Source organism: Hyaena hyaena, unplaced genomic scaffold (genome assembly GCF_003009895.1).
Source record: "Hyaena hyaena isolate Hyena2069 unplaced genomic scaffold, ASM300989v1 scaffold_556, whole genome shotgun sequence".
In the NCBI taxonomy this organism is placed as follows: Eukaryota; Metazoa; Chordata; class Mammalia; order Carnivora; family Hyaenidae; genus Hyaena; species Hyaena hyaena.
In genome coordinates, this window is record NW_024081189.1 from 903702 (window position 1) to 925079 (window position 21378).

At 39.5% G+C, this 21378-nt stretch overlaps 1 protein-coding gene across 1 annotated transcript in view; it reads right to left on the reverse strand.

Moving 5' to 3' along the window:
- Window positions 1–21378, reverse strand: part of HTR2C (5-hydroxytryptamine receptor 2C) — a 139741-nt gene that overhangs the window by 84432 nt on the left and 33931 nt on the right. The gene's annotated exons all lie outside the window — the stretch shown is intronic.

A 21378-nucleotide genomic window follows, 5' to 3' on the forward strand; every position in this document is an offset into this window, starting at 1 on the left:
CACAACGGTATGAAGCTAGAAATCAATTACAAAAAATCTAGAAAAACTACAAATACAACATTGAAGAATCTGGAAGGCGTTAGAAGTGAAGTCGAACATAGAAAGCCAATACCATATGGTATCATGGATGAAGATGTACCATATATATATATAATATATATATATATATTATATATGTTATATATTATACACTACACCGGAAAATTACTAAGCCATAAAAAAGAATAAAAATGTTCCGTTTGCCACAACACAGATGAGCCTACAGGGTATTACGCTGAGTGAAATAAATCAGAGAAAGACAAATATCATCCGATTTCACCTATATGTGGAATTTAAAAAGCAAAATAAATGAGAAAACAAAAACAAAAATACTGTGTGATTCCATTTATATGAAGCTCAAGAACAGGTATCTCTCTTGTGAGAGAAGTCAAAACAGTGATTCTCTCTTCGGGCATGGTGGTGGTTATCGACTGGGTAGTGGCGTAAGAAACTTAGGTTGCTAGTGACCATATATTTCAATCTAGATTGATGGGGGAGGCAAAGGCAAGAAAAATGTAGTTCAAATTGAATTTCCTTACATTTGCAGCCCACTTTTCGACACCTGAAATGCGCAGAGTGTGACCTTCCTCAAGCAACTCATGACTGCCTTAGCACCTTAATATTTATGTTTTATGAAAAACTAAAGGTAACCTTATCTTGACAGCAGCGGCAGGTCCCGTAAGATCTTGAAAGCCTTGTTTTCAAATTCCTTAGAAATGTACTTTATGTCTACCTCCCACTCCGTCACTAATTTGACGTAAATCATCAGCCACGCCTCACCCTTGCAACCGCAGCTCTTTCTGCCCACAGGTATCTATCTCCTGGTGCTGTTTTTTGCACCAAAAAACCTCAAGAATTCTTTCTCAGCCATTTGCTCACGAACCCCACTTCAAATTTCATCATGGACGGTGGTTACAATTGCGGCCATAGAAATGTGTGTTTTAAAAAATTACTGATTGGGGGCACCTGGGTGGCTCAGTTGGTTAAGTTTCTGGCTCTTGTTTTCAGCTCAGGTCATGATCTCAGGGTTTGTGAATTCGGGCCCCCCACTGGGCTCTGCGCTGACACTGTGGAGCCTGCTTGGGATTCTCTCTCCCTCTCTCTGCTTCTCCCCCACTGGCACTGTCTCTGTCTCTCAAAATAAATAAACTTAACAAAAAACGAAAAGGGCGCCTGGGTGGCTCAGTCTGTTGAGCGTCTGACTTCCGTTCAGCTCATGATCTCATGGCTCCTGGATTCAAGCCCCGTGTTGGGCTCGTGCTGACAGCTCAGAACCCGGAGCCTGCTTTAGATCCTGTGTCTCCCCCTCTCTCTGCCACTCCCTCTCTCACGCTCTCTGTCTCTCAAAAATAAATAAGTGTTAAACAGTTTTAAAAAAGCAAAATATTTAAAAAAAACTTATTGCTCTAGACAATAAGATTTTTGCACTCACTGTAGAAGTGTTCTACCTCAAAACAAAATAGTACTCCCCTAGAAATACAGATTATCTAGTGCAATATGATAAGAAGATACAGTAAAAAGAATACACACCTAAAAGATTTTAAAGAACTTTATTTTTGGAATAAACCCATACACAGAAACACTGCAATGATAATAGAGATTTTATATATTCCCATCCAGTTTTTCACATTGTTCATATCATCTTATCATAATATACTTGTAAAGTCCAGGAAACAAATATTTGCACATTAAGACAAATGGACCAAAAAAAAAAAAAAAAAAAAAACTCAAAATGGATTAAAGCTTTGAATGTAAGACCAGAAATCACACAACTAGAAGAAAACATAGGTGCTAAGTTTTTTGATAATATCATTTTGGATCTGATTAGAGAAGTGATGGCAACAAAAGCAAAAATAAACAAATGGGAACATATTAAACCAAAAAGCTTGTGCACAGTTAGATATGAAATCATCAAGCAAAATAAAAAGGCAACCTACTGGATGGGAAAAGATACTTGGAAACCATGTATCTATGAAGGGGTTAATAGCTAAATACTTAAGGAACTCCTATAACTCAACTACAACAAAACCTCAGGCAATCGTGTTTCAAAAGAAGCAGAATCAAATATTCTATTCTGTGGGAGTAGACATTTTCCCACAGAAGCATACAGATGGCTAACAGGTGCATGGAAAGATGCTCAACATCACACATCCTCAGGGACATGTGACTCAAAACTACAGTGAGCTATCACCTCCCAATTGCCAACATGGCTATTATCAAAAAGACAAAACAAAACAACAACAACAAAAAACCCCACAAAGAAACAAAAAAACAAGCGTTGGTGAGGAAGTGAGATCATCGTGTCGTACGCACAAAACTAATGTCGTATATCAGACATACTTCACTTAAAAAAAAAAAAATTAGAGGATGGTAACACCTTTTGGACCAAAATGGTACGGCCATTTTGTAACTTCCTTTTTCTGGATTTTGCCGCTCAATTCGATCTCTTATATTTGAGATGATTTCTCTCAAGCATTTGTAAATTTGGGATTCATTTTTCCCCCACACCAACAGGGAGATATTTCTGGATACTTCCGACCTGGGAGATCATACGGAGATTTGTGTGCCCAAGTCTTTCATCCTTCCCTATTTTCTACTTTCTTAACACCCTAAGATACAGTTTTGAAGGAAATTTCTCTGCAAAACACATTGACGCATTGTGCCTACTTATTTCTTCCCATGAAATTCTGGAAGGCTCTTTCAAAACTGATGGGTTTGTGTTGTATGTAGTTCTCTGGGTGATCAGGTGATAGATGGTTTCCTCTCATTTTGGGGTAAAGGATGGCTCACCAAAAGATTCTTTTTTAAGATATCAAATAGATAATACTTTAATTTTGGAAGACTCTCACTTTTCCCTGGAAAATAGTTCCCTCAACCAAACAGTTCAGTTACTATATATTTTACAGTATACTGAAATATTGCACTTAAAAAAACCCCTTCTTTAAAAAACAAATTGTAAACTCAGATACCTAATCAATCATGTTACCTATAAGTGCGGACAGTATCATTCTGTCATGCTGACTTCAATCACACTTCTTTACATAAAAATGTTAAAAAATAAAACATAAAAAAGGATAATATCAGCATTTATAACATAAAGGATTTCCGAATACACAAAGGTACGATTTTCATAACAATTCATGAACTAAATGGCTTTCAATTCAAATTACAAACGTTCACTTTCTATTCAAAACTACAGCACGTGTCTTGGACACGTTTGTTGCTGCCAATAAACCCCACAGTTGAGCCTCTAAAGTATTTTGAAAAAATCTAGATTTGTCATGGAGTCTTTTGAAGGGAGAGGCAGGGTAAAGGGAGCTAAGTGCTGTATTTGCTTCCTCCAGTTCTCAAATTAGAGTGCTCACTTTCATCTGAAGTTTTTGGACGCCACTTGTGCATTTCCATCGTCTCTGAATTGCCTTTTACAGTTTTATGTTCTTCCTACGATATTTTCATGGGGTCAGTTTTAATTCTTGCACAGCATTGTAAGAAACCAAGAGTATATCAAAACTTATTATAGAACCATAGGATAAACTGGTTTGGAACTAGAACAGTGCAAAAAGAGAACAGCTCTAGGTACATAGATAAAGCACAAATAATAATTTGGGGGGGGGGGAGGCTTCCTTTCTCCACCCTGCCCATTTTCTCCCAATCTCCTTAAACGCACTTTGTGCAATATTTTTCAAGAATTTGCCCAGAAAAGAAAAACATTAATTTCCTTTTTATACAAAAATAAGTAGCAGGCTGTTCTGACTCTCATAGGAATTTTTGGGTTTTTTTTGTGTGTGTGTTTTGTTTTTTGTGTTTTTTTTTGTTTTGTTTTTTGCTATTCCGTAAAAGTTCATTTGACAGTCTTTTTTTTTTTAAACTCACAGTCCATTAAATTCTTTCCCTCCGTTCTTTTAACAAACTTGTAACTAACATCCCTTTTATGTCCTTTAACAGTATCACGCAAACAAACCAGTCTACCTTTTCCCTCTGTTTCAGCCCGCTGCCCCATTCTTATTTTCATTTATTTTTTTTAATTGCCACACGCCGCTAGTTACCACTGCCATAACTGTTACCTGACAGTAACATATCCCGGATGAGGGTTTTGATGGGGACTTTACCTACCAAGTGGATGAAAAATAATTGCTCTATGACTGAGGAGGACACTGTGCGGAAGGAAGGGAGGAGAAGCAAAAGCTTTCCGAATCGCATTGGCTGGTCGTTGTACTGGTTCCTAACGTATTGTTCCAGAGCACACTGGGACTTTTCCTTCAAGCTTTCCACTCGCGCTGCATCGGTGAGGCCGCTGGCTTCTGAGTTGAACAGGACTATGGCCTTGAGGCAGCTGTACTCGGCGGGGTGGATGCGCAGAGCTTTGAGCCTCTCCATTTGGTCTTGGAAGATCCGAACGTTGTCCATGAAGATGGCAACTCTGTCGGCAGGCATGGGCGTGTTGTGTAAGCTGGTGGAGGCCAGGAACGGGACGACATGCAGTGGCATGGAGCACCGCCCCCAGTTCAGCATGAAGAGCTCGCACCAGGTGAGGCGAAGCATGGCCACCTGGTCGTTCACTGGCAGGGCCGGGAAGTACGGTATGTTCCGGGCCCATTCCACAGCACCGAAGAGCACCCGGGCAGCCTGTTCGCAAAGGTTCTCAAGGCTCAGGATGGTGTTGGGCAACATGCACTGGCCGCCTGACCATGGCGAGGGGTTGGGCTCCGCGCTGAGGAGCAGAGTGATATATCCAGACAGGTTCAGAGAGCCGCTGAGGGGTTGCGGGCTGGCCACCGCAGGCTGCCCGTCGGCTGGCTGGGTGGGCGGTGTCCTGTTGCAGATCGCCACTTTCGGTTTCATACCGACATCGAGGCACTTTTTGAAGCGGCAGAACTGGCACTGGTTGCGACGGTACTGGTCAATGTAACAGTCTTTGTTGCCATGGCATCTGAAGCCCATGTTCTTCCCCACACTGCGCTTGAAGAAGCTCTTGCAGCCCTCGCAAGTGAACTGGCCGTAGTGCCTGCCGTTTGACCTGCCCCCGCACACCCTGCACTTGATTGCGGGTGGCGGCAGTGGTGGCAGCCTCGGTTGCGGGGGCTGTGGTTGCGGCGGCTGCAGTGACTGAGGCTGAGGCAGCTGCCGTTGCTTGTTACCGCCGGAGCCGCCGAGGCTCCTCTGGCCTCCAGCCGCCATTATCGTTGCCGTGCTGACTGGGGCCCCTTGTCTAAGCGCCTGTGGCACACACGTGGCAGAGGGCAGTGGGTTTGGCAGGGGTAGTACCTGTAAGTCTTTGTTTTCCTGAAAGCCAGGCATCTCATTCCGGGATTTGAGCTTCACTTTGCCTCGCGTTTCCATATCTGTGGGGGCTGCGTCCGTATTTCCTGCTTCCCGGGCTGCGGACGGTGGCGGCTCCGTCTCTGGCACCCGCGCACTGCCTTTTGTTCCCGTGACTGTGAGACAGGATGTAGGATGGCGCCCCCAGCAGGCTCCGGCGCTGTTTGGTTGAGGTTGGTTAGTTTTTCCTTTTCGGTTTCTACTTTCATCAAATGTTATCATTTTCATGGCTGAGCCAGTGTGTTTGTTTTCTTTGTTTCCCTCGTCTCCGTTCTGTCGGTTTGGGAGGCTTCGCACCGGAAAGGGAGGTGTAGGTGCCGTGAGTGAGTGAGGAGGAGCAGAATATGGCGGCTGAGAGGGAGGCTAGGGAGAACCGCAACTGGGTTGTCCGGCATCGAGACAGAAATAGGAGGCAAAAAAAAAAAAAAAAAAATCTCTCCAAAGATCTTACTTGCTTTCACTCTCCTCCTCCCATTCTGGTTCGCTATCCCAGAAAAAGATTATTATGGGTTTTTTAATATAGGAAAACTCTTCCTGGAAGTGGGTGACTAGTACAAATACATAGTACAAATAACACTATGTTATTCGGCCAATGTCAACAGTTGTATTTGCTTTGATCATTACCGTTATCTATGGCTAGTCAGATGTTTTTTTGTTTTTTCTGTTTTTTTTTTCTTTTACTACAGTCACCTAATAAGATAAAAACCAGAATAAAGAAGCCACTAAGACCCTTTAGCAATGATGACATTCAGAGGAAACTTTTTTCACCATTGAAACACAGTATAAAAACTCATTTTGAGTGAGAAAGCTAGGGAGAAATAGAACGATACACCATGCAAGGTGATTTCAGACCAACTAGGTAATTTCAGAACTTAAGAAACCTGTTAGGTTGAACCAGAGGAATGTGCTAGTATTTGACTCTTTTGACCTACAAAAATGTCAATTGCATATTGCTTAACCTAATATCATCCACTTCTTTCAGAAAAATTTTATGACGAGCAGCACCATGTAATACCTAAGGACTATAGAATGTGATTGCTTTGAGGCAAATCCCACTTCTGTGACTTAAAGTATGTGTGATTCTGGGTAAACAGTCGTATCTCTCTGTGCCTCAGCTTTTTTCTCTGCACGATATTGGGTTGTATTACTAAAGGCAGCAATTTAAGTATATGTTTTACTGTTTCTTGTATAATTTTATTTCTCCCACTTTGGGGTATTTACAAGCAATAATGCTACAAATAATTATTCTACACATAGATTGGTGCTCAGTTGTAAGCCTTTCTCTAGACTGTATATTCAACAATGGAAGTTCTGAATTATAGGGCATACCTTTTTTTTTTTAAAGTGTATTTATTTATTTTGAAGGGGGGAAGGGGCAGAAGAAGAGAGAAAATATCCCAAGCCGGCTCCACACTGTCAATGCAGAGCCACATGTGGGGCTGGAACTCACAAACAGTGAGATTATGACCTGAGTGGAAATCCAGAGTCCAGTGTTTGACTGAGCCACCCAGGCATCCCCATATACTTTTCTAATATTGCTATTAATGTTCTATTATTTTTCATTATAGTTTTATCAATTTACATTCATTCCCACCACAATTGTATGGAATCTATTGTTCCACGTGTTTGCCAACACAACTATAATCACAGTTTAAATTTTGTTCATCTAGTGACTATTTACTGGTACTTAACTGTGGTTTTAGTTTCCCTGATTACTAATAAGTTTGAGCAGCACATATGTAAAGGTGCTCAAACTCATTTGGATTTCTTTGGTGAAGCACCTCTTCGACTCGAGCTTTTTGTCAATTGCATTGCTTGCTGTTTTTTAATTGATAGATGGGGCACTATATTTCAAGACTATGATTCACTCAATGTATAGCTTGCACTTTTTACCATTGCAAATCGCAGTGTGTTCTGGCTTATGGTTAAAACTGATCAAAAACAGGTTCCCTCCACCCTGCCCCTCCAAGGCCCTTTTCCTTACAAATTGTAATGGTGAGGGTGTGGTTCAGGTTTCGGTCTGGTTTACCCTTCTACCAGGGTATAGTTCTTTAGGGAGCTGACTTAAAAAATGAGGGTGATCTGTTCGCGTTCCTGTCTGCATTTACAAACTCCCGTGTTTAGCAAATATCTGTAGGGGAAAAAAGATGCTTCAGTCCTATATCTGGGTTCTGCCCTCGACTAAAATTTTGCTGTCGTACTTCCTTAATTCCTTACTATCTTGTCAGTTCTCTGATATGTACTCACACACACACACACACACACACACACGCACATGCCTACACACATCCATATATCCACTATACTTGTTTGGTAGTGTTCTAAAAAGCCTAGTCTGCCATAATTCAGAAAACAGAACTCATTACTGAATAAACCTATAAAATCTTGTCCTGTGCCTAAAGCCTCCAGTTCTCTTATAAATCAGTTGACATCGAACAAAGGGAAACCAGGCTGAGAACTGGAGAGATTTTCATTGAAGTGTAGAGTTATTTGAAATACGTGCTAGCCTTTGAACAAAACCATTCCTCAGTGGCCTTTCCGAGTAGTGGAAATGTGAGTCTGAACGAACTCAGGGCCCCACTGTTCATGAGAAGCAGTTATCTGCTTGAGTTTAAAGGATTATTACTGGGGTGCCTGGGTGGCTCAGTCGACTAAGTGACCGACTTCAGCTCACGTCATGATCTCATGGTTCGTGGGTTCGAGACCCGTGTCGGACTCTGTGCTGACAGCCAGCTCAGAACCTGGAGACTGTCTTCGGATCTGTGTCTCCCTCTCTCTCTGACCCTCCCTTGCTCTCACTGTCTCTATCTCTCAAAATAAATATCTCTCTCAAAAAGCAATAAAACATTAAAAAAATAAAGGATTATTACTTAGAATAAGAGGCTGTTTTAGGGATTTTTTTTTTTTATGTATAAAACATCGATACTGTTCACAGATGCTTAACCCTGCTTCTTCCCGTCTGTAGGGGACAGAAGAAAACATATTCTGTGGTTCTAACGAGTGTGGGGAAGGGAGAAGAAAGACTTGTGTTAGGGCCTGCTGTGCTGCACACTATCTGTACATGATACCCACTTTGGGATTTAGTTTCCCTTCCGAAAGCTTGAGAAAGTTGCCTGTTTTATCTGCGTTTCAGGGTTCTTCAATGATAAATGGGAAAGACTGTGCATGAATGAGTTAGATATTTAGGATATCAACTACAGTCTCCCACCCAACATAACATGGCCCTACAGTCTGTGCTTCTACTGTCCTTATTAGTTATCCACTGAGCTGAGCCAGCCTCAGGTCTGGGCACCCTTTATTACCTTAAAGGCCCGTGGAGACAACCGGAAAATGGAGCTGCCACAAGAGGCAGTTTGATCTTTTGCCAAAAGCCTTCGCGAATGGGAGTCCTGGTGGGTCGCCCACGATTAAGGACATTAGGATTCATACACAAAACGTCCCATGTTCTCTTTCATCATTTAGTTCCATATATATTTTATTTTCCATTTCTTTTGTTTATGCAGAGTCCCAAAAGATAGTAAAAGGAAGAGAATCAGGATGAACACTGGAGTATTTAGCCTGGAGCTTAACAATCTCTGACGTGGGACAGTGAAGATTTCTCACTACACAGTACAACCCCCCATCTAGGTCCCTAAAGGGTTAGTCACTGCCTTTTGCGATGCGTCGTGTACGTAGCTGTTTTCAAAATGACAGACACATGCTTTTTTTTTTTTTTTTAATCAAATACCGTTCACAAGGCTAGACGGTAATTGCATTTCTAAGCCAGCTTATGAGATATTGCGTTCTTTTTACTTATTCCGTGATCTCATTTTACTCTCCTACTTTTTGGGGGGACAGAGAAGTTGGTGGCATGTGAAGTTAAACATAATTTTCCTGATCACTTCTCTTCAGGGCTTCCGAGATAACATTCTACTGAAATAAATTCCTCAGAGTAATTTCATGAATAATATTACAGTATCCACATATACTAAATGCCAGGTGTTCCATACACATGACCGCAGACCTTCAATGCCATCTGTTAGATACTCATGTCTGTTTTATAGGTGAAGAAATTGTGATTTAGAAATAAAATGTCATTTGTCCCAGGTGAGAAGATGGTAACATAAGGATTTAAATATATGTTCATCTGCCACCAAAGTCCACTTTCTCCAGCACTATAGCACCTTGAGAAATACCACTGAGATTTAGTGGCATTTCATGGTTATTGACATTTGCACTGATAGATGGACTGACACGGCACCACCAATGCATTTCACTTGCATTATTAAAAAGCCGCTCTGAAAAAGGAAGGCGACTAATCCTTACATTAACAGGACCACAAATGGTGCAGGACATTATTTGCTGCCAAACATTTGTTGTCACGTAGGCATAGGCCTAATCCATTTCTGCATTTCATCTGATTTCCTAAAGGATGTTCCGAAACCACTACGTGCCTCAAGGATTTTCATTAGAAATGGGTATCTCAGGGGCGACAGGGTGGCTCAGTCAGTTGAGTGTCTGACTCTTGATTTCGGCTCTGGTCATGATCCCCGGGTTGTGGGATTGAGCCCCTCATGGGCTCCACTCTGAGTGCGGAGCCTGTTTAAGATTCTCTCTCTCTCCCCCCCACTCTGCTCCTCTCGCTGGCTTGCACATGCATTCTCGCTCTCTCTCTCTGTCTCTCAAAAAAAAAAAAAATAAAGAAAAATGAAAGAAAAAAGAAATGGCTATCTCAGCTTTCCATGAATTACCCTTAGTCAGAGTCACTGAATTTAGCCACTGCTGATTTTGAAATCTCTCTAGGAACTGAGCAATAAATTTAAAAAATAAAATGAAAAAAAAAAAAAAAAAAAAAGAAGTCCAGTAGCTTCAAATTCTGACTCTGACACTTTTGGTATGAGGTAAATAATTATACTCCAAAGCCATTGCTCCCTTATCTGTAAAATAGGATAGAAGTATCTACCCTGTAATGTTCTGTTATTTTGAGGCTTAGATGCAGTAATGTGTAAACTGATTAGCAGAGTTCCTGATACTATAGTAACAGTAAATAAACCTGAAGCTACTATTTAAAAAGAACAGTTTCAGGGCGCCTGGGTGGCTTAGTCGGTTAAGCGTCCGACTTTCGCTTGGGTCATGATCTCGCGGTTCGTGGGTTCGAGCCCCGCGTCGGGCTCTGTGCTGACTGCCAGCTCAGAGCCTGGAGCCTGTTTCGGTCTGTGACTCCCTCTCTCTCTGACCTTCCCTTGCTCACGCTGTCTCTCGCTCTCTCCTAGAAATAAATAAAAACATTAAAAAAAATAAATAAAAAGAACAGTTTCGAGGCGCCTGGGTGGCTTAGTCGGTTAAGCGTCCGACTTTCGTTTCGGTCATGATCTCGCGGTTCGTGGGTTCGAGCCCCGCGTCGGGCTCTGTGCTGACTGCCAGCCCTGAGCCTGGAGCCTGTTTCAGTCTGTGACTCCCTCTCTCTCTGACCCTCCTCTGCTCACGCTGTCTCTCTCTCCCCTAGAAATAAATAAAACATTAAAAAAAAAAAAAGAACAGTTTCTCTAGGAATTATTCAAGGCTGATGCTGAAAATTTGAAAATTTACCTAGTGACACAAAAATAGAACATGCTATGAACATTGGGGTACTCTTGAATGCCGACAAAAACTGAGGACTGATGGATGTGGGGGGGAGGAGGGATGGGCATGGAGGACACTTGTGGGGATGAGCACTGAGTGTTATGTGGAAACTAATTTGACAATAAACTATTTGTAAAAAATAAATAAATAAATAAATAAACATTAATTAAAAAAAAAATAGAACATGCTAGCCTATGTGCCATTTAAATTATTTGAGTAGTTTTTAAAACGCGAGTAGGTTCCACAGGGCGCCTGGGTGGCTCAGGTAGTTAAGCACCTTCGGCTCAGGTTATGATCTCGCGGTTTGTGAGTTCAAGCCCCTGTCAGGCTCTGTGCTGACAGCTAGGATTCTGTGTCTCCCCTCTCTCTGCCCCTCCCCTGTTAATGCTCTGTCTCTCTCTGTCTCTCAATAATAAATTTAAAAAAGTTTATTTTATTTTATTATTATTTTTTTAGAGAGACAGCGTGAGCAGGGGAGGGTCAGAGAGAGAGGGAGTCACAGACTGAAACAGGCTCCAGGCTCCGAGCTGGCAGCCAGCACAGAGCCCAGCGCGGGGCTCGAACCCACGAACCGCGAGATCATGACCTAAGCGAAAGTCGGACACCCAACCGACTAAGCCACCCAGGCGCCCCAAAAAAAGTTTTAAAAAAGTAAGTTCCATAATAGACTCTTGAATATGGAGAACAAAACAGAAGTTTACTGGAAGGGTTGGGGGAGGGGGGGCTATATTTCTAATGCCAAGCACAAAGTCAAATACATGGTGAACTTTTTTTTTTATAGAAGTTTATTTATTTATTTGGAAAGAGAGAGCAAGCGAGCACGAGTGAGGTAGGGGCAGAGAAAGAATCGCAAGCAGGCCTCTACTAACGGGGCTCAGACCCACAAACTGTGAGATCCTGACCTGAGCCGAAATCAAGAGTGGGATGCTTAACCGACTGAGCCGCCCAGGCGCCCTCAGAGTGAACTTTCAATAACTGTTTGGTGACCTGAAATATTGACACATGATCTCAGAAGGTGTCTTCCAAGGCCATTTTCCCTTAGGCCTTGTGAACTACTCAGGCAGGTTGTAAAACATGAACATAAAACTAATTGCACTAGAGGCAGATGAAGTATGAATGCAGAAAAAGGAAATCAGGAAAATTTTCCAAAACAGCCTGGCAGTAATTTCATGGTATAGTACCTCATCTTAACACTTTTTCATTATAATTAATAAGGACCAGCAGAAGCCCGTAAAAGGGCAGTTATACATATACTGCGCATTTTATTAATGGCCATTTTATTTTTGTTTTAGTGCCGTTTTTTAACAAGCAGATAGTAATCGAGGAAAAATTTTTGTCAGTGTATTAGTAAGTTTTATCATAAGGCTTTTGCCATCATGTTTGTTTCCTAGTGTTTGTCATGACATCCTAAGCTATATCTATTTTTCTTGCACAAGAACTAGCAAGAATTTAGATATCTCTAGAAGTTCAAAGATATAAGCAGCTGTATTTTTAATAAACTATTAGTGAAAAGATGCAGTCCTGAAGGTATGTATATCATTAAATTGCATTTCTCTATTTTTCCTCAATGTTGAGTGGGCTTTGAGTATATTTAGATAGTATGAAGAGGACCATTTATGAAGCAATTTGGTAGCTGGGAAAATGTCATCTACTTTATCATAGCCATTTAAATACTGCCACTGTGAGCCCTTTTTTCACTGGTTGATCATGGGGACGCGTCCTCCACTGTGCTTCTGAACTCTGTGTTATGTATTCAATACAGTGCCTCATTAGCACTAACCCCACTTTGTTCATTATCTCTCCTATTTATTTAAAATTTCCTTTCCTTTCCTTTTTCCTTTCCTTTCCTTTCCTTTCCTTTCCTTTCCTTTCCTTTCCTTTCCTTTCCTTTCCTTTCCCTTCCTTTCCTTTCTTTTTATTTCGAGAGAGAAAGGCAGAGAGAAAGGCAGAGAGAAAGGGAGAGAGAGAGAGATTCCCAAGTAGGCTCTAGGCTGTCAGCTCAGAGCCTGATTCAGGGCTCGAACTCACAAACTGTGAGATCATGACCTGAGCCAAAATCAAGAAACAGATTCTCAACTGACTGAGCCACCCAGGCACCTCTGTTCATTATCTTTTTCCAATTGTGCTTCCCACCAACGCATACAAACACACGTGTGCATTAATATATTATAAACTCTCTTTAAGCAGATATTGAGATGAACACATTTGTATATCCCACTGTGTTTTGTTTATTCAGTGCCGAAAAAGCGCAGGTAATTCAATGTGTTTTATAACCAATGTGATTTAGCACTTGAGTTATAATAGTTTAATTATGACCTTTATTTTCTTTGATCATTGTTAGAACATCTCCATCCTGGTGGCTAACTGGTTGTTTCTGGGCCCATAAGCGTTTCTTAAAGTGTTAAAGAGGGTAGAGTTTGGTTGCAGTGTTGAGTGGAATGGAGTGGCTTCTGGGTAAAATAAAGGTTTTAATTTCATTTAGATAGATATTTTAGAAAGGACGATAAAACCAAATCTGATAGCTCTAAAATTAAATGTACAAAGTGAAAAGCATTTTGAGAACTATTTGATTTAGTTAGTTAATAAAGGAAAATGTTTAATTTCAGTCCCGGGATGAATTCTGTAGTTTCAGTGATCTGATTCGGCTGACTAAAAAATGTACGTGAATATATAATTGCCACTGTTGGAATGCACCTGTTATTCAGCAGGAGTGATCTCTGACAGATCAGATCAATATCCCAAGGTCGCATTGACAAACATAACCTTTCTTGTTGAAAAAGAATATAGTACTGTGATAGCTACAACATTGTTTCCATTTTGAGATGATTTAAGAGCCTGTGCTCCAAGTTGACAAAGATTATTCCAGAATTTAACCTTTAGAAGTTATATATGGCTATTTCCTTTTTTAAAAAATGTTTTATTTACTTTGAGAGAGAGCGATCATGAGCAAGGGAGGGGGAGAGGAGAGAGAGAGAGAGAGAGAGAGAGAAAGAGAATCCTAAGCAGGCCCCACGCTGCCACCACAAAGCTGGATTGAGGGCTTGAACTCACAAACCGTGAGATCGTGACCTGAGCCGAAGTCAGATGCTTAACTGACTGAGCCACTCAGGAGCCCAAGTATATTGTTTTCAGGTCAATACATATGCATTGGATTTTTCTGCCAGATTGGTTAGGTATGGATAATAACACCTAGGACGGAGGACTTCTCTGAGGTTTTGGTGAACAATATTAGTAAAAATATTGAATCTTTATATACACATTATTTATATACACATTATTTGTGTGACACAGTAAAGTAAACTGTAAAGAGTATAGACTTTGAGGTTACATCCATACTTCCCCTATCGTACAACCTGGACTTGGGTTTCCTTATCTATAAAAGGGAAATAATAGCACCTATCTTATGTAGTTGTATTAGGTTAATTCCTAAGTTTTGAGTAAAGTGTTTAGCATATAGCTGGGCCCCAATGTATATCAGAGCTGTCACTATTATTAGTCTTATTTTTGTTCTTGTTATTGTTTTATAGCATATAGGCATATAGTCATTTCCTTAAGGCCATAAGTGAGGTAAGTTTAGGTTTACCTTTGTTGTCCTACTATTTTTCCTTTCTGTAGTTTTATTTTTATTTTTTATTTTTTCTTAATTATTTTTAAAATTTATTTTTGAGTGAGAGGGAGACAGACAGACCACGAGTGGGCGAGGGGCAGAGAGAGAGGGAGACACAGAATCTGAAGCAGGCTCCAGGCTCAGAGCTGTCAGCACAGAGCCCGATGTGTGGCTCGAATTCACAAGCAGTGAGATCATGACCTGAGATGAATTCGGATGCTTAACCGACTGAGCCACCCAGGCGCCCCCCTCTCTACTTTTATCTTACCTATTAACTATCACCTATGTGCACTGTTAAATTGTCTTTTTTCCATGTAATCCTAACACATGTTTGAAAAAAACAGAAGAGAACATGAGAGAGCTACAAGTGTCATAGAATGGCATGAGCAGTATCTTCTAAGATTCTTTGTTTATTTCACAGTAAAAACTAGACAGTTCTTAATCACACTGGCACAATATTTTACATCAGAATTAAATACAGTCTTAGATTTCCTTACTGCCTCCTCCCTCTTGTATCCGGTTATTTACATAACTAATTAGAATGAAACTTTTAGTTGAGAAAGCCACAGTAGAAATTAATTCAGTAATTTGTAATTATTTGTGACATGATGGTCTTCAACAATTGCCTTTATATTTTTAAATAAAATAACTTTGGGGAAGTAGTCATTTACCTTTCCTACTCTACTTAAACTATAAGACATTTACCTTACTTCATCATAATTAAACAGAGCAAATATATGTGTATATATATATATATATATATATCTTTGAAGTCTTTCTTGTGATGGGAAGAAATATATATTATATATATATATTAATATATATATATTATATAATATATAATATTAAAACCAAGAAAATACTTCCAGAATATTTGCTTTAGTAGAGGTGGAAATCCACAGTTTATATTTTCATATGCATATCATTTTTTAAAATGTTAGGCAATAAAAAAAGTATTTTTTTGAAAGAGAGAGTGCGAGCAGTGGAGGGGCAGAGAGAGAGAGAGGGAGACACAGAATCCGAAACAGGCTCCGGGCTCTGAGCTGTCAGCACAGAGCCCGATGTGGGGCTCGAACTCACGAACTGTGAGATATGACCTGAGCCAAAGTAGAATGCTTAACTGCCTGAGTATCCAGGCACCCCTTTATGCATATTTTTTACATTGTAGCCAGAGACTTGGTTCAATGCAATATAAAAAAAATGTCTTAAAATTGTGTCAAGATTTACAGCTTACTAAATTTTTCTCAATTTCAGTCTTTAATATTTACAGATACCTGTAAAGTAGATGCTAGGTCAGATAATGTAGATTAAAATACTTACCATGACAGGTACAGAGTTAGAGCTAGTCATTCATAAAGGAGCATTTAATTCTTAGAGATATCCATTGATTTGCCCAAAGTCACAAAATTAATATGGTATTATTTAAGAGTCATTTGATCTAAAAGATCTAGTTAAAACACAGTATTTTTAAGTCAGAATTGGAGCAAAGAAGAGGAAACTACAAAACTCAAAAATGTATATGACTAACATTAATCTTTAGCTTTAATATACTTTTTCTATTCAACAATTTTCTTTTATTGCTAATTAAGCAAAATGTATTATAATGTGTAGTAGAAATAGTTTGCTGTCTTTATTTTTTACTCGAATTGCCCTTTGAGACAACACAACGGTTGCTTAAAATGGCTTTTATGTCTCATCCGTGGGTGACATTCATGTGTATACAGAGATCGTAATCAAGTTTTTGAGGAATTGAAAATTAGACTTCAGTCTCTCCCATCACAAGAAAGACTTCAAAGAACATAAGGAATTGGGGCGCTGGGTAGCTCAGTCTGTTAAGCCTCCAACTCTCGGTTTTGGCCCACTGTCTGTGAGTTTGTGATCTTACCTAGTTTGTGAGTTCGAACCTCCTGTCAGCACAGAACCTGCTTGGGATTTCTCTCTCCCTCTCTTTCTGACCCTCCCCGGCTTGCTCTCTCTCTCTCAAAACAATAAATAATTAAAAATTTAAAAAGGAACATAAAGAATTTACTTTTCATTATTTATCTACACTCTATTTTGAGTATGTTTTCCATTTCAAATGAAATATATTAAAGTTAGCTTGAGTTATTAGTTCAATAGAACATATTTAGCCTCCTCCTTTGTACTTGTTACTAAACTAGAAAACCCAGGAAGGTTCTTTCTCCCTATAAATATAAATATGAAGAAGACATTGAACCAAGAGAATATATGAGATGGAGTTAAAGTAAAATAGAAAAATAAATGAGTGCTTGGTAAATATTAAATGTCTTTCTTTTAGTTCTCTTTCGAGGTTTTTTCCTACATAATGTTGAGGCAAAAAACGCTGTGTGTTTTCCATTAGCTAGTGTAGTTCTTTGGGATTCTAATGACTGAACTCGATCTAGGATAAGGAAAGCTTTTGCTCTACAGAAGATGGTCTGACCTAGTTATCCTAGGTGTACTGTAAGGACTGATTCAGACTCCTTTCTTTCCTGCTGCTTTCTGAATAGGGTTAAAATCCACAGATGCTGTGAATTGCATAGAAAATAGAAATAAGGATCTGCCATGGCTCAGGTGGCTTTGTAATTGTATACACTTCCGTAAATACCTTCAAAGATCTCGTAATGAGTAATTAAATAATGATAACAGTGATAAATTGGGGCATTTGGGTGGCGCATTCGGTTAAGCGTCTAACTCTTGACTTTGGCTCAGGTCATGATCTCACAGTTTGTGAGTTCGAGGCCCACTTTGGGCTCTGCGCTGATAGCTTGGAGCCTGCTTGGGATTCTTTCTTTCCCTCTCTCTCTCTCTGCTCTTCTCCCACTTGTGCTCGCGCCTTCTCTCCCTCTCCCTCTCTTTCTCTTTCTCTCTCTCTCAGAATAAATAAATAACATTTAAAAAAAAAAGAGAGATAAATAAACAGGTAATTCAAATTCTATCTCTACTACCTATTTTATTCACCATTTCTCAGTGAGAAATCCGCAGTGTAAAAAAAACTCACTCAACCTGTTTGTCGTGTTGATATTCCTCCTTAAAAAAGAAACACTGTGCTGTCATTAAGTCATGGAAAAAACTCACAAAGCTTGTATTTGGGACTCAGTGTTATGTGAACCATGTGCAGAGCACCTTGTCTTTGCTATATTTTGAATGCAAAGCACTTAGAGTGCAGAGATTTTAGATTTCTGATCCTTTAACACAAAACAAATTTCAGCACTCACAGAATATTGAAATCTGACTAAGGAGGACAAGAAAGAAATCAACTTTTAACAATTATTTCCAAAACCCAGATACTACACAGTCCAAGCACTGTGCTGGAAGTATACAGAGATAAATGAGAGCAAATAAGATTCATAATTGTAAGAGATTTTATTTAGCATGTGAAAGGTAGCTTTCAAGATTGAATGACTGCCCTTTGAGATAAATGCTAAGTAGGCTATCCGTGATCATCTCATGATGTTTAAGAGTAAGGGTTATGGATACTCAGTCAACTCATTTCTAAGCAGATTTTCTTACATGTTCACTTCAAGTGCAAAAAGAGATAAAATGTCTTCTGAGTTAGTAAAATAATATGTAATTAATGAGTAGTTTTTTCATCTCAGAACATAAGGAATTTACTTTTTTTCTTCGACTAATTACTGATTAGTCCCATCAAATTGATTATCACAATCATAGGCACATAAAGGCAGATGTGAGACATAAGTAACCGTGTTGTATGAAATAGTCATTCTTTTCATCTCCTTATCATTCACAAAAGCTCTATGTTTCTACCTCCATAATGATAATTTCAGACTCCAAGTAAGTAACTTGTTCAAAGTGATGCCAGTAGGAAGCTTAATTATAGAATCTCAAAACATAGAACAAACCTAGACAATATCTAGTTCAGACGCCTACTCAGAGCAGAAATTCCTTGTACAAACTCTAGTAATGGAGTTTCCTTGAAAGGTAGAGCTTTTCATCAATTAAAGACCCATTTAATTGACTGCTAATCTGCTTCTTGTTTTTCTTTTACCATTTATCTGGTTCGCACCTTTTGGAGCCAGAGGAGCATGAAAATCCTTCAACTAATTGAAGATATATTATGACCCTTCCCCACTTGTCCTTAATTCTATTTTCTAATCGCATGATAACAAAGGCATTGAAACCTGGGCTTTCAAACTTTGTGTCTAAGAGGGTGTTAAGAGTCTGAAATGCACTGAAATGCATTCTATATGCTTTATAAATGCAAAACAATGAAATTATTTTGAGGAAAGCTATGGTTCTAAAAGAGTGTCTCTCAGCTACGACCATGATAGCCCTAGTGAATGTACCATAACTGTTAACTATTATTGTCACTGTAGGGTCAGGAGAAATTACTCCTGGACCTTTAGGAGCTTATTTTTTTAGTTATGCTAAACTGTGTCTTTAGAGCCATCTCAAGTCAGGAAGCAAGACTCAGCATTTGGTGTAAGTCTTCAGGAACATAGCATGTTCCACATTTCTAGGGCTCAGTGGCAGAAATAAAGGTCTGAACAGCTGAGGAAGTGGGGCCCTTAATATCTGCGATGGATAGGAAAATGGGTGGTGGCCTTTTACGGCCCTAAAATGAGGTAAAATTGCATGCTTCAGTTTTCCTGAGCTTTGTTGATTGTGAGCAGTCAATGAGGTAATGGACACAGAGTAAGTGCTGAAGGATCAGAGTAAGTCACCCCAAAACAGGCCACTTTCTCATCAGAATTATTTTGAGCTGAAAGCAACTGAGAAATAATAGATGCAGAAAAAGCTCGCTACCCTCTCTCTTTCTGTCTAAAGGTAGAGTATAAATTTCCTTTTTTTAAGGTTACTCTCTCCCATGCCAAGAAGAGAATTACTCTCTCTTTATATATAGATATATATGTATATAGTTTATATATAAATAGGTTATATACAGTTTATATATATACATTATATATTGATTATATATATATAAAAGTGTATTTATACATAGTATATATGTAGATTATATATATAGATTGTATATATAAAGATTTATTCATTTCTTTTTTTATATCTAATGATATTTCCTTATTTTATACATGATTTATTGTCAAGTTGGCTAACATACAGTGTATACAGCGTGCTCTTGGTTTTGAGGGTAGATTCCTATGATTCATCGCTTACATACAACACCTAGTACTCATCCCAACAAGTGCCCTCCTCAATGCCCGCCACCCAGTTTCCCTCTCCCCCACCCCCCACCAACCCTCAGTTTGTTCTCTGTATTTAAGAGTCTCTTATGGTTTGTCTCCCTCTCTGTTTGACACTGTTTTTCTTTTTATTCATTTAATTCATATTTATTTATTTAATTCATTTCTGAGGGGAAGAGAGAGAGAGAGAGGGAGGACGGAGGAGGGACCAAGAAAGAGGAGGAGAGAGATAATCCCAAACCAACTCTGTAATGTTAGCAAGGAGCCTACCTGATGTGGGGCTCAATCCCCTGAAACCACGAGATCATGACCTGAGCCAAAATCAGGAGTTGAAAGCTTATCCACTGGAGCCAGCCAAGCACCCTGGAGAGAATTCCTCTTAATCATTGGAAACACACTTATCCTCCCCAGGATTGCACAAAATTGAATCTGTATAGCAAACCTTATAAAAATAACCTTTATCTTCCATTAGTTTTCTCCATATATTTACCTTCCACAGTATACGACCCCTAGAAGCTCAAGGCCCTTTTCTTCTGTCGTGTCACCTCTCCCAATATATTGTTCTTTGTTAGGATGGGACATAAGCCCCACATCCAACTGCTTCTTTGGATCTTCTTTTCTATGAAGGCCTTCATATGCATCATAATAAACTCTCTTGTGAATCTGCCTTTTGCCAATTTAATTGGCAGGGCCCCAGGCAAGTTTTTCCTCCCATAAAGTACTCAATTAAAGTTGGCTATTATAATTAATATCATCATCTTCCTTCCCATCAGGCCGGGACACCAAGCAAGCATTCAGTTAGGTATTGGTTGCTACCGTTAACTTAGACATTGCTGGCCATATGCCTATAGTGACACGACCCTTACAAGTAGCATTGGAATGGTAATTAAAATTGCCTTTTGCATGTATTTTGTGAATTTATTAGAGAATGAAAGCAGTAATTAATCTGCTAGAGCTGCATGCCTCTAAGGAAAAAAGAAGAGAAATAAAGTGCAAAGAATAACTAGAGATAGCAGACTCTAGAGACACAAACAAAATCAGAACTTCTGGAGTGTATTCTTTAGTATAGGTCACCGTAATTTTCCATAAGAATGCTGAGTGCCATTGTTCCTTTTCATATACTTAGAATTGAAACTTACCTGGTAAAGAATTTTTTTTTTTTTTACCATAGGATAAAGAGCCTGCAGTAAAATGATTATGTGTATTTGAAGAGGGAAAGGAAATACTAGAAGACATTTGAACCGACAAGTTTGGTTGACCTGTGAAAGATTCATAGGTCTAGATGTGTGGGGGCAGCAAATTCCCAGTGTCTCGCCTCATGAGTTATTCATTCATTCATCTAAAAAATACCAGACACAGGAATAAAGTCTAGGTATGTACAAGTACACTAGACTGGCAAGGTCACTGCTTAGCCTCTCAGAAGGCTGAGGACAGGATTTAAGGCATCTGTAAATAAACTCTAAATTAGCCTATAGAGTGTGTAAACCCTGGGGAGACAATAATAAGGAAAAAAAGAAAAAGAAAACAAAATGCTGTTTGACACAGAGCTTTTGTGGACGAGGCAGGGACAAGCGTTGCTCTTTCAATGTTCGAGTAACAGAACATCCCACGAATTATGGAGGGACGTAGTCCTACGTTTTGCAAACAGCTCTA